At 35.9% G+C, this 15369-nt stretch overlaps 1 long non-coding RNA gene across 1 annotated transcript in view; it reads left to right on the top strand.

Annotated features, from left to right (window-relative positions):
* Window positions 1–15369, top strand: part of LOC116185668 — a 20788-nt gene that overhangs the window by 307 nt on the left and 5112 nt on the right. The window contains exon 2 of the long non-coding RNA XR_004150539.1: window positions 8269–8278. This is a non-coding gene — a long non-coding RNA (uncharacterized LOC116185668). The remainder of the gene's footprint in view (window positions 1–8268; window positions 8279–15369) is intronic.

Here is a 15369-nt window from a genome sequence, read left to right as displayed (position 1 = left end):
TTTTTTTTTTTTTTTTTTCTTTCACTGTTGCTGCTCTCTCAATTCGAGGAACCGCAAGAAGCGGTTTCGTCCGCCTTCGTGTATCGTTTACGAGCTGTATGTAATGCCTTTAACCTTTTATGGTTGCATTTTCTTTATACTTGTGCACAGACAGATCTTGTTACTATTGTTTTTTTGTTAATTGAATTAACGAAGGAATCGATATCGGCGAAATTTTACATGTTACGAGTGATTAAATTTGATTAACTCGTAAAATTAGGTACAAAGGGTTAAAATAGCCACATCTTTTTCATTCTTTTGTCACTTAATTTAAAATTTCGTATATTTTAAAAAAGATATTGTTTCAAACAAATTAATGAAAAATAAACAAAACTTAACGCACGGCCGGTCCTCCGACCGACATCTTCGAACGAGCAACACGAGCTCAATTAATTGCATTACATGCTCATTTCGCGTATCCGGAAGTTGTTTCCAAGACGAACAACCTTCTTCCTCTCGTCCTCGATCACGTATCCCGTTTCCATCCGCAAGGAAGAAGGCAGATCGATCGATCGGTCGATCGATCCTTTCTCTTTCTTCTTTCTTCTCGTCGTAAATGTATTTAACACCACGTTCCACGATCCTCGATCCGCCGTTATTATCCATCGTTTCAGCCCCCGGATCCAGAAATAGGAAGCCCGTTCCTTTGTAAACGATAGGAAGTCGGTTAAGGTGAAGCAGGCAATCGTGAAATCTTAGGAGATCTACGATGTTTTCTCCTGGCTGATAATCCCAGTGATTCGAAGCTCATAGAAATTTCACGATCGTGTGTACAGACGTCTGTGAAATCGAATTTTTCTCCTCGGCTCCTATCCATCGTCGGAATGTGCGTTCCGCTCGATCGGATATAATTACCGTTTCGTGCGATTTTATGAAACGGTTATTCCAATTTTTCCCTCCCTTTTTCCATTCAATCTTCGATGAAAACAGACATTCTTCGCCTCGATGGTTACTTTCTGATTTCTCTCTCTTTCTCTCTCTCTCTCTCTTTATTTTAATCTTCTTTTCTTTGTATATGTATATACTTTTTTTTATCTCTTTCCGTCTTTCATTACACTTTTTTCCTTGGATAATACGAGTGTTCGAAAGTGAAGAGAATCGATGGAGCGGCGTGACGAGGAACAAGAGGAGAAAAGATCTGTTTGCCTTCGAGCGGCAAAAGAATCGATTACGTAAGAGGATCCTGTCTAACGCGATCGATTTCCTCTTGCACATCGATTCGATCACGATGACACGATGATGAAACAAAGATCGATGAACGTTGCTCGTTTTCTGGCCAGAGAGAAATTTCGTAAGTTTTTACGATCCCAGGTTTGCCACAACGATTCGAAGAAGGATTTAATAAATAGGATCGAATAGGTACTACGTTAATACTACGAAATAAAGTATTTTCAAATGAAAATAGAAATAAGAAAGGATAAAGTTTTTTATATATATAAAAAAACATTATTAAATAACAAATTCATTTGAGTAATTATTTCAATAAAAATGTATTTTTATAAATCTTCGTTAATTGTAATAACATTAATTTAAAGAAATTTGAAGAAAAAAAAATTAGCAAGCAAGTGTTTAATCTTTAACTTCAATCAATCGAATTACTGTTTAATTTTCCACGGGTTTCCGGTAATATTGTCGTTAATTGAAAATTGGTCGTTCAATTAAATTTATATTTCAATTAGATGGGAGGAAACATGCGTGCACGAAGTCAAGAGTATAGTAACTTTCCTAGGAAATAATTCTGGAACGATTTAAGAATAAAAAAATGAAGCAAAATTGTTCTCGGTATGAAACTTATGTTTTTTTCTATTATTATTCTCTCTTTTTTTTTGGTTTTCAAACGATACACCATAATCTTAAGTAATTTATATCTCGGTACTTCTCGTGATTACTATCATTCTAATAATCGGTTATGGAATTTATGCATATATAGCCAACTCGTTGCCAACCTTTACAATTATATTATATTTTAATCGTATTATTAATCCCTACAAACCCTGTGTATCGATTCTATTTAACTTTAACCAATCAATTCTTTTTATTTCCACCATACAAAATACGTGTAGAATTTTCTTTGAGGAAAAATAGAATCTGTAATTCCTTTTTAAATTCATTATTTCGATGTATAAAAAAAAATAAAATGATTCAGAACATAATTTTTTAGAGGTATTCATTCGTCGTGTTTTTCAAGAAGAAGAAATAATATATTAAAATTCAGAAAAATATTCTGTAATAATCGTATAATTAAACTTGTTTTTAGAAACAAAAATATATTTACTGTTTTTTATTGATTAATTAAACTACAAACGCTATGCTCTACATTCCACTATGTTCCGACTTATCGTGCGGTAAATTATGCGTGCAACGCACATTTTTTAGACTTCGTTCATTAAAGGAGCGAATTCGCCGATTCGTTGTGCGGAAGTTGCATGAAAATCGGTTTCGCTTACCTGGCTCGTAATGACGGGAAACGTAGTAATTGGTCATGGGTACATCGAGTTACCTGGATGCGTCTCATCACCGATCGAAACTGTCTTCCTCGAGTTTAATCGAGCGGAATGACACATAAGCCGTGACAAAGCTTGCCTTCCTTCCACTCGGTTTTAAGATCTCTATTTAAAGTTTAAAGTTTCTCTAAAGAATTGATTTGTTTTGGATAAAAATTTTCTTAGATTCGAAGAGAATTAATCAAGTTAATTTTGAATTTTCTCAACTTAAGAGAATTTTTTCAAAGATTTCAGAAATTTCTTCTTTGACGATTAACAATGTTTTTCTTTTTCTTGATACTTCTTAAAAAAAGAAAGAAATTGTAAACTTGTACAGAATTTCTTTCGATTTTCAATTAAAACTTCGTATATACATTTCGTTCTAGTATAAGGAAGCATGAAACGTGAAAATCGTTTTTTTTACGACTGTCATAAATTCTAATTTTGCCGCAGATTTTTTTATCTCGCTTATTAGAATTGCGTTCCTTCCCTCTATATAAATTCTTTATAAATTTATTAACTCGTTTGCGATAGATTTTATCATCTCTCCTTAAATTATACTTTTCTTCGCCGGATTCTGGGAGCATCCAGAGGTGAAGCAATAACGATTCCTAATGGATTCTCAACTTTCTAAAGGATACCTTATCCAATAACTGTATTTACTCCGTTAACTTGTCGATTAATCGAGACATATTCTTCATCAACAATTTACTTCTAATATACATATACTTATATAGTTGCTGGATAAAACAGGGAAAACAAATTTCAATTCCATTTGTGAATCGTCGAAAAAGATAAAAAGGTTATTATAATATCTTATGAGAATTTTTTTTTAACAAAATTGGAAAGAATTGAATTACGATAAAAAAATATTCCTCCTGTTTCGATTGGAATTGAACATGTGATGGAAAGGAAGCCGATTCTTTTGAATCGATCCAATACATTAATTCTCTTAACAATTCTGTAATTCTTCTCAATTGTGAATCGTTGAAAAGGATGATCGTTCTTCTCTCTTTTTTGCTGGATAACCGTTGCACGAGTAATTCAGTACGCTGTTAGCTTGGCCAGGTGTAAGAAGAATCATGGTTGCACAATGTTTCGCGTGTAACGGAGATGGTAATCATGTGGCATTATCGTAATCAGATGTCTCGAAGGTAGTTCTTAACACTTTCGAGTTCACTTAAAAAGTCATTTTTGTTGGCTCGTCGTTTTGTCGCCTCACGGTGTAATTAAACGAAGAGGAGCTATTTTTTTCCTTCTTCTTTTCTTTTCTTTTCTTTTTTTTTTCTTTCCTTTTTTCCTTCCAACTCATTGTCTGTTGGACAGGGGAGAGTTGCGCCGCGTCGTTCTTTAATAATTGCGAACGATGTCGACTTTGCTTCTTCTTTTGGACAATAGAGGCGGCTACAGAAAGAAAAAGTTGCAGAGAATTTGGTCGTCTGGAACCTCGTCTCTTTTCTTTGCGTCGCCTCTCAGACTGTCGCCATGTTAACTTCTATTTATCGCCTCTAATTAAGTTCAGAACAAAATTCAAGTACTCAAATTCAACTTATACCTTTCATTTTTCAAATCATCAATTGTCGAACTATTGGAATTATAATTCTTAGAATGCAAACATTATTGAGAGTTTGCTTTTTGCGTCGAGATTTTTAACTCTTAACTATTTTTCTGAAAAAAATATTCTCCTAAGCATTTCATTCGAAATGAAAGAAAAAAGAAAAAAGTAACAAATCAGAATTTTTGGATCAAATAAATTTAATATCCAATAAATTATTACACCTGTAATTTTTGTAATTTCTTTTTTATTTACTTCAATATTTATCCTTAAGATCAATTTTCCAAACGAGATTCTTGAACTAAGTTTTACATGCGTATATATAATAGGCCAATAGTGAAAAACTTTTAGATCGTTTTACAGTATTGCAAATACAGTAAACTTGTAATTTTACGATAGTTATTATCGAGACTTATTATTATAGGCAGGTATACTAAGAGTCTCGAAGAACATATTGCTTAGGGAAATCGGACACAGAGGCGTGCGCCGCGGCATTGTCATTATAGGCAGGCCATTGTCGTCTAGTATAATTATAAGTGAAACGGGTAGGCGAGGGTGTCACGCGATACCTGTCGGCCACGTGTCATTCTCGATCGCTGCTGCTCACCGCGGAAAGAAAATGTTTCTCGTAATCGATGTCAACTTTGCGCTTCCTGATCGTTCTCGAGTTACAGTAAGGGGTGGTCTCTCCTTCTTATGTATACACGCTGAAAAATATTAAATTGTGTCCGTGCAATTATATTATATGCTTCCATGTTTTCTATTTGTTAGGAATTTCAAGTTTCGCAAGTCGAGCATTTTATTTGCGTCTATTTTTTTTATTCTGGCCTCTTTCAAAGATATGTATATATTAATCTAATTAAATGTAACGAATAGTGAATAAAAGTATATTAAGAAATTTAATGATGAATCTTTATCGTCGTAAGTCATTTTCACTCAAGATTAAAGATTATGTATGTATATCTCGAGTTAATAATTGTCGTATGTTAATTTTGTTAATGCAATGGTGATTTTGAAAAATGAATCACGCTTATATCACAGATGATAACGGTAAAAGGCAAAATTACGCTTTTATCTCCGATCTTTTTAATTAAATCCCACCCTGAGGGAGATTGCACGCTTTGGAAATACTTTGAAACAATAACGCAAGGATAATGTGATATTTATCTTTAACACGAATATATTGATTTTTGATCTTCCAGATTCAGGTTTATGTATTAGGGAAATGATAGCATATGAAGAGGAGAGATTGATAATCTATAGAGGTTTAAAATAGGAAGCTTATCTCTTGATATAGATAGACAGAGAGGTGTGACTCCCTATCGAACGACGTTTTTAGTTTACCAAAGTTGATGAGCATTTTAAATCCTTTTATGGTTATCAGATTGGATCTGATGATGGGATAAAGCCTCTTTCACACGATGAGATTTGCTCCATCAAATGATATACAAATTTGGAAATATAATAAATTTAATAGAATCCTTTCTGCACGATGATTTTTGCATAATTGTATTTAGGCAATTAATGGTCTTGATAAAAAAAAAAATTAGATAGAACTAGTAGTTCTTAAATTGTAATTATTTTAATAGCAAAATCTTTTTTTTTTCTTTTTTAACTATTTTTAAACTGTACTGTTTAAAAGATGTATAATTACGAAGTTGTGAAGAAAAAATCAATATTTTCGTTAAAACTTATTAAAGTTTGTACAATTTCTTAATGAAATATCCTATTTTATAAAACAATATTCATATTCGAGTCCAAACTATCGATCTCTATAACAATAGCCTCCTTTATCACTGAATATCAAATAATATAGAGTTTAAACTGTAAAGATAATCTAACAAAGCAGTCATATCGATTTTCGTATCGTTTTTTCAAATAACAATTGGACCTCCTCTTACTTTCCTTTGTCTTTTCGTTTAAACACGTCTCTCATTTGTTGCAACAATGACGTAGCGCAAAATTTTCGAGGAGGAAAAAAATCGTTTTCTCGAAAAATGAGAAATAAGAAATTTTCGATGATTATCGACATGATAGAAATAATTACAGTTCTTTTAATTTTTCTTATTCAAAGATATTACTATTAAAAATGTTATCAATAAATTCCAATAAAAATAAAAAAAATTATTTCAACTAATTTTTATTCAATAATATCTTAACGATATTTCGAAAATTCAACGAAATATAGTTAATCTATAAAATCTTCCAATAATTTTTTTTTTTTATAGTAAGAAAAAAATCGCAACTCCATTTATTTCCATCCGTTATGTTACATATCTTAACGACATTATCGACATACATATCGATATTATCGATATCTATCGATAACGATAATCGTAATTTCTATTTACTTTTGAAATCGTAATTTTTGAATTATGTCGTGAATGAGCGATGCATCTTCCTCCCCTCTACAGGGATTTACCATCAGAGATAACACCAGAATTGCAATAAACTATTAACGGTAAATATGCCGATGCCACGGGAGCAATTACCGACGATACATAATGAACAGAGGGATACAGCAACACCCTGTTACCATGGTTGCAGGCCACGCTCTCGTTGCTTCTTTTCCGCAACGTTTAATTGGGATCTGATAATCGACGACGGATTGCCCGCTTATTTAATACCCCACACACTCTGAACGGTAATTGTGTATCCGTTGCAAATGTTGCGCTTCTATCATTTTCTATTCGCGATACGTTCCCCATTAACGTTAATTACGATACCGATGAACGCCTCTAAAATATCACACGTTCACATATTTCTTTTCCCACTTTTATTTGCCCCACGAGCGATGATTCAATGTTTAATTTAACAAAACTCGTCGTATCGGTAGGGTAGGGAAAAAAAGCAATCGATTGAAGTTTCATTATGCAACGATTCGTGAATTCGATGAACGAATATATTCAGGATAAGGATATTCAATATATGTTGGAATTAAAATTGTTTGGCTCGCGTATCTTAGGAAAAGAGATGAATCGAATTTTTATTGGTGGTTTACGAGTTCCAATCGAGGAGAATTTATGAGATTTCGATGAGAACTATTAAAAGAAACAGAGAGGTTAATTATAATAAAATTTATCGGTTATATATCGATCCAATCGAGAGTCGGAAGATCGCGTAATCGCGTACGTGTTGAATAGTCCAGTAAATCAAAGAATCGAACGTGCGTTCCCGTTTTCACTCACCGACACTCGTCGCTCGACCGGAAGTCATCGGTCTTATAGGATGCAAATAGAAAGCCGGCCCGCTGTCTTTTCATTACCTTTCCTCCACGCTCATTTCCTATCATTTATTCGGATTAACGCGTTTTACTTCCTTATCGACCGTTAGAAACCGATAGAGCCATCGTTTCTGGTACCGGAAACGGGGCGCGTGTTCTCCAACAGGGCCGCCAATGAAAAGTTGGCCGCGGTTACTTTCAGATCTCCTCTCGAAAGAAAGGAATCTTTCTACGGAATCGGTGTCCCTCCGCCTCGACACGCTAACTTACCTACGTGGAACGATCGTTTTCTTGCCTAAAAGAAAAAAAAAGAGAAAAAAAGAAAACCGTTTCAAAATGGCAGACGAAAAGAGAAGAAAAAACTCGACAAGATGATGGAAACGATCGTTGTCGAACCGTTGTTCGCGCGTTTTAGGCGCGTGCACCACGTGCTATCGTCGAGCAAGGATCCGTTTTAAAACGATCCGTTGCGGTTGAGGTTGTCTCCCTCTTCCTCTCTCTGCTGTGCTCCAGCCTGGAACGGGAGAAAGAGGGAGAGAGTTTTCCGTGGCGAGCGCAAAACCGCACCATCACGTGCCACGTCTGCGTGCTTTCCAGGAATTCAAAAACAGCCGCAGTCGAGGTGTATCCTTGACGGCCAACGGGAAACCCTTTTTCTTCCTCTTTTGTTCGAGGAACCTTCACCGCCATATTTTTCCTCCCTCGCCTCTTCTACGCTACCGTTTATCCGAGTCATGCATCTCATCGGAAGAGCGATTAATAATCCTTATTGCGTTTCTTCGCATCTCGTATCACATTAGATTGACGAAATGCAATAGAATTATTTGGAGGATTGTCCACGGCAATATCGGTTTCGATTTAAGCACGGTTAATTTCGATTTCGTTCATATTTCATTCGTTTATAACGCATCTCGTTTCTTCCCTTCCCTTTCCTTTCGGCTGTTTCGAGCTCGTTCCACCATAGACAGTTTTGATCTCGTTTCGATTCGGTCCGCCAGGTTGGAAATGAGGTTTCGTAGTCCTCTCGGTTGCGCAACCATTCGATTCGAGGCAAACGCTTTCTCGACGAAATTATGAATTCCTTCCTTCGTTTGTTCCATTTCCATTCGAAAATCGACCACTCGCCCACGCTTTTGTTCGTCGAATCGATCTCCCATGATCATCGCGACCATTATTCTTAGGCTTGGATTCCTTCTTAATTAATTCAATTTCGGCTCGGTAAATGGATAAATCGGCCTCGATTAGAAATCCATTTCTCACGATAGAGAGTAGTCGAATTTAAAATCAGTATATTACTTTCCTTCTTTCCCTTTCTTTCCAATCCATCTCTTATGAACGAACGAACGATATCTTCGGGATAATGCTTTATCATTCTACTTATCTTTACTTTCAAAGTCACGTAATTTTTTTCTACACGATATTTTTCTACAAATATTCTTGCCAACGATCTCCATTCTCTCTTTCGCCATTCTTTTTATCTTTAACCCATTCTGAAAACTCACTTCTGTACAAAAATTCAACTATTTTGTATCGTGTTATTTCATATTGAAAACCCGTACAAAATGGAACTCATCAAAATGGAACCACCTTTTTCCACTCACCGACTTTCATACGCTTCACCCTTCACCCATATCAAATCTCACGAAACGCTCTCATACACCACACATACACACACAGACACACTCTTCCCTCTAATTACATCTGAACGTTACAAAAACCACCGAAAGCTGAAATCATAGAATTTATCATACCTTTTTATTTCCAAGTCATGCGGCTCATATACACCCGATCGAACCCCCTCCCATCATACGCGAATATCTATCGCGTGACTCGGCAAACTTGCACTCGCCGAAGACGTTTTTCCTCCTTTTCTCTCTCTTCTCTTTTCTTTCCTTTTTTTTTTTTTTCTCTCCACCGGTCGTTCGCCTGTTACAATTAATTCAACCTGGCTCGCTAGAGAAGCAATTAAGAAGTCAGACAACGTTCTAAATTCTCTCTTTCCCTCCTCCCCTCCCATGTCGGTTGCAACAAACGCAAGATTGTGTACACGTGGTATATGATCGGCGTGCAAGCAGCAGCAGACACATAGAGGGAGGGGAGGGAGGGAGTTGACCGCGAAAAACGGGAACGCGCAACGTTAATGCCTGCGCGCAAGCTTAAATATCGGCTCGGGGCCCCGGTGTGAACGACATAAAAGGTGTTCACTGACCGAAACGCGTGCGCGTCTTTGAACGTGTGCGCGCGCGCGTTTTCGAGTTTCTTCCTGGTCTCTGACCGACGAGTAACGTTAACATCCGCGAGTTGGAACGCCCGGTACAGTTGAGAGTGAAGAGAAGAGTGAGCGGCGGATGGTATCGTATCTCGTGAATAATCGTTTGATAAAGCTCGAGCTTATACGCAGAGAGAGAGAGGGGGAGGAGGGAGAGGGAAGGATTAATTGGAAAAATAAGTAACGATGTAACGTTAGAACGTTATGGTCGATTCGAGAAGATTTGAACATGCAAATTGGAAATTGATCGATGAAGTTGAAGTATAAAGTAACGTAACGTTACTTAAGAAGATTAGTGTACATTGGAAATTGATCGAATATACGTGCAAAGTACACATGCGTACAAAATTAATTTTTGCGTACGTTGATATACGTATGTACGAGATTACGCGTTGTAAGAAATATATATATTTGTAATTGTATAATTACGAAATTTTTTTAAACGAAGAGAAAATTTCTGAACGATATTCATTTCAATTAAAGTTAAAATGTTTCAATCGAGATTTCATTTTTTTTTTATTAATAAAATGAAATTACGGGGTAATTTCTTGAAACTATTTTGTTTCGTAATTAATTTTTATCGTATATGTAATATTTTTGTAATATTCCTCTTGATGTTCCACATAAAAAAAAATCCTTGTACTTCGAAACAACTCGTTTCTACATGTTGCATCGGATTGGAGATATAACTGGCTTGGTACCAGTTATTAACGACACGTGTAAATCAACGGTTATCCGTGTATTTCTCATATATAATATATAATATTTCCAACCACTTCGAAATTTCGCGTGGGAATTGTGGCATGACGGGAAGAAATTAAGAAACTCGTTATCCTGTTACCTAGGAATCCGTGATTGGCTTTGTTTTTTTTTTTTTTTTTTTAATTTTGATCGAGAAACAGTGATGGATGAAAATAGTTGGATGGAAGATATAATATAACGTTGAAAGATCTATGTTACGACTCGTGGAATTATTTCTTTCGTTTCATTTGATTTTGCGCGGATAATTTTTTGTATTAGAAGTTCGACGCAGGGTGCTTTAATTTAATCTAAATGATTATGGATAATATAATGATGTAGATCATGGATACACGGTATAAATAACTATATGGTTATATGCACAATATTATATCCGTAATAATTATCTATCCAATATATCTATATTATCATAATGATATATAACGTAGATTAAATATCATAATTTTTTAGGGATTGGATTCTCTATTTCTACCTATTTATGTAGAAAATTCTATAGAATGTATTTCAACGCAATTATATAGAAATATAGTAATACGATTTATAATTTATCAAAAAATTATTCAATATTTCTTTTTTAATTTGGACTTTTTGAGAAAAGATTCGTCTAGGGATCCCTAAAATCGATCATGCCTCCAAAAATATCCGAAATTTAAAATCGTCAAAGCACAAAACATTCGATTTTCTATCTTCCCAATTTCGTGTCACGATATCCTTCCACGTTCCTTTATCCATTCTTTTTCCATCATTCTTACCCAAGTTTCGTCTAGGGATCCCTAAAGTCGATCGTGCCTCCAAAAATATCCGAAACTTAAAATCGTCAGAACACAAAGCATTCGATTTTCCATCTTCCCAACTTCGTGTCACGATATCCTTCTACGTTCCTTTATCCATCCTTTTTTTATCATTCTTACCCAAGTTTCGTCTAGGGATCCCTAAAGTCGATCGTGCCTCCAAAAATATCCGAAACTTAAACAATCGCCAGAACGCAAAGCATTCGATTTTCCATGTTTCCAACTAGGAAACTCGTGTCACGATATCCTTCCACGTTTCTTTAGCCGTTCTTAGCCGACACAGGCCAATATCGTTTCCGACCGTCCCTTATCCGACGTTAATATCCGCCGCTCCGACGACACCGAAAACCCTCGCTTCATCCACGGATTCAATTCTTGTATAAAACGATAATGGTTATCCGTGGAGAGTAGAGTTTCACTGGTTGCCGGCCATCAACCGACGTTACGTTCTTACAGAGGATCGTGGAGTTGCATTTAATGACGTGCAACACGCGATCCACTTGGCAAGGTGTAGCCGAGACGGTCCATTGCACCCGCTGCGGAAAAATGTTAATTTGCGGTATAGTCAGTGGTTGTGTTGGGCGAGGACGAGCTCGAAATCTTCTTTGTTTTCGAAAGAAAAGATTGAGAAAGATTTCTAGATCGATCAATTTCTTTTCACCGAATCTCTCTTTCTTTCTTTCTTAAATTTTTAAGTGAGATCGATTTAGAAATTTAGAAGAGGAAAGAATTATTTTTAAAGGAAAAAGTATTTTCACGCGATAATTAATATAGTTTTATGGATAATTGAATCGTAGATTTATGAACGAAAAGTGTCGTTTTCCGTAGAAACACGCGAGGGACAGATTTTCTATTTTACAAGAAACTAAAAATTCTCTTTGTCGATATTTGCATTTATATAGACGTAAAATTTCTTTTTTTTACCTATAATATCTAGTTATATACTTATATGCCTTCCTATTGCTGCACACTTGGAATGTTTAACTTTTCAATAATGATTAGCCTCAATATTGCAAGTGAAATGTGGAATTAGAAACGGTTTTTGTATCCATTTATACGATTCAAATTTCCCAATACTATTGAGCAAAATTCCAAGCAGAATCTTTCACAATATCTTAAACATCAACCACGATTATTTAAATCCTTTGAAAGAGAATTTTAAGATTTTGAAATCTCTCGAAATAACTTATACGTATATATATATTGTTCACGATGAAATATTCACTATTCACGAAAGCGATGATCTTCCACAACTCGTATATTCTACGTTCTATCGAAGGATTAAGTTAATAGATAAGTGGAAACGAAATTAGGTATATATACCTAACTTCCAGAACAAAATTCCTCGTACATTATTTTCTCGATGTAATTTGCCTCGGTTCATTTAGATTCGATAAGTTTTCGCTAATTGAAGGCTGCGTAACGAGAATAAGAAGTTCTTCTATATCTCTCGGCGTAAAATCATCTCGTTTTTCTTGCCTCGTTTTATTATCCTGTAATTTTTCTTCCTTTCTTACACGTAACTTTCCACATACCGCGTATATACGGTCTAAAGTGTAACACGCTTCTCAGGTGCACATTTAGTATACTCCTTTTTGCTTATTTCTGGGTCAAGAAAGCACACGATTCGTTCTGTTGAGTAGTGACGGGTTTGAGCGTATCGCAAGTAAATTTGAACGTTGACAGACAAGATTCTTCGAATTCTCTAAGTATCTCGATTTCGAGAGAGAAATTCTCGTAATTGTTCTTCACTTTTCACATATGATTTAACTTTAGTAACGAATAACTGTCTCATAAAATTGTATCCTCTAACATTTTTTAAACTATAATATTACAAATATTTTTGATACAATTGGCAAGAACTTATTCTAAGATTCGAAACCAGGATACAAAAAATAATTTAACAACCTCTCTCCAATATTCTTTGAATTTGATTTGGATTTATAATCCGCGCATCGATCTTGATCCTATCGCTAGTCTAGGTGAGGCTAGATCAGGGAAAGAGTAGATAGAAAGAGATAGAGGAGAGGATGGTCGTTACACCAGAGTTATCTGGTTAATTTAACCGGCCGATTGAAACGCGGCTGCGTGTGCTTGCGTTTCACGCCAATCAATCGTGACAACCGAAAGTCCTCTCTATAGCTCGAATTTCGTCCGTCAAGTTTTCTTGCGCCAAGCGAAGCGAGACCTCTCATATACATTTTCACCTTTTCACCGTTCCACGGATCACTTTCTAGGCACAATGGATCGCGGTTTAAAAAAAAAACACGGTTGAGCAGTTTTCCTTCTCGATAACTCGTGCGAACTCGTTTCTTCGTGAAACGATCCATAGATCATTCGTACGATCGAAAGGCACGCCATGGTTATTAAAGATCTAAGATGTTGCATCTCGATTCGATGAGTGATTTGTGACCAGGAGAAAATTTATATATACTGGGAAATTTTTTCTGTTTTTAAATTATTTCTAAGTCCAGTGTCATGGTTCATTCATTTTTCTTCTTCGTAAAACATATTTTTAAGAAGAAAACCTCGGATCTCTGGTCTTCTAAAAAAGAAAAAATGATATTTCAAGGAAAGGAATAGAAAACAAATTTTAATTTGCAATTACAATTACTTCTCGTTGGTTAAAACTTTATGAAAATAGCAAATTAAGAAACAAGGAATAATATTGATCAACCCAAAGTATAAATTTGCTCGTTTAGAATATAGGAATAAAAATGAGGTGTTTCACGACGAAGTGTTTCAAGGCTATACAGGATGTAGGTGATTTAGACCGACTAATCATATTTCTCGCCAGAGAAGTTTAATATTGGCAAATATTCGAATCGATAAACCCTCCATCTTCGTAATTTCCTGAATGTCTGCAGTCTCACCCTCTTGTCTGCGACCTATCTATCCTTCGCGACCTTTTTTCTTTTTTTTTTTTTTAATCAGAGTTGAACGATGCATTTCGTACTCTCCATACACGCCAACATCGTTTTTTTCACATTTACTACATCATAAAATATCGCTATTCTTAGCGAATATATTATTTCAAATGTTATTTTAATTCTAGTTATTTAAAATTATTAATTAAAATGATTCAAGATTATATTTTCGTACAATTATTAATATTGCGCCACACCTCGACGAAATCTCCTCTCCCCTTTCCTCTTGTATTTTCGAGGTCGAAATCGTCAACCATAACGCTTAAGAATGACCTGGGCGCGGTTCATCGAGGGTCGAACGAAATCATCATTATCATTGTCATACCCCTCTTCCCTATATAACCACAAGGGAATACAATAACGCATCACGAAACATAACCGGATGTTGCTGCTCGGTCGCTTGATCGTCTCCATGGGCGAAGCCTCAAGGCTGGCGAATCGAGGCGTCTCTTCTTCTGTGTTTTTCCTTTCTTAGAAAAGATTTTTCAAACGAAGTAGCGAGTAAACAGCTCCTCCTTCAATCATTGGATCATCGATAAAACGTTAAAAGATCGAGAAATTATTCAAAAATTGTCAAACAGATCTTCAGATTTGTGCACTTTTTTCACCATTCTAAGAAAATCGCGCAGATAAAAATCACAATGTCTAATAAATTGCTATTCCTTTCCTGTGATAAAATTAAAATTCGTAAATTTTACAATTTACCTCTTTAAACTCGAGGAAAGTAACGAAACACGTCCTAGTGCACCCTAGTATAAATTCCCCCAGACAGAGGGCGTGAGAAATCAATCGGTCGGTTCCATCTCGCTTCACAGTTATTATTAAAGCTACTCGATTGTCGGCGAGTGTTCCAACTTCCGCGGTTAACCATTCGAGGGAATCGTGATTTTGAAACGTTCGCGCGTGTTACTTTCGCCGGCATTGAAGGCTCGTTTTCCGCAGTCCGTAAATCCCCTATGGAAACGACGCGCGAATCGACGCGCCAGTTTCTCGTCCACTCGTATAAATGTTTTGCCTTCGGATCAAATGGAACGTACGGCCACGAATTTACGGTCTCGCGTACCCGCGCATCAACACGCTTTCTCTTTATTTTATAATTGTTTCGAAACGCGTCGTAGAAAATCGACGAGTGCTGCCTAAGCGAATCGTAACCTAAACGCATAAATCATTAATGCTGACCTATGTACGCGGAAATTTAAACTCTACCTTTTACGTATTCTTAACATCTCTCTTCCTTCCTTTTTCTCTCTCTCTCTCTCTCGTTTTTTCGTCTTTCCCTCCGCATTTTCGAATCGAAGTGAAACTAATCCATTGGCATTTCCG

This window comes from Apis dorsata, unplaced genomic scaffold, assembly GCF_000469605.1.
Source record: "Apis dorsata unplaced genomic scaffold, Apis dorsata 1.3 scaffold_247, whole genome shotgun sequence".
NCBI classification, from domain to species: Eukaryota; Metazoa; Arthropoda; class Insecta; order Hymenoptera; family Apidae; genus Apis; species Apis dorsata.
This window is presented reverse-complemented; position numbering and strand designations above follow the sequence as displayed.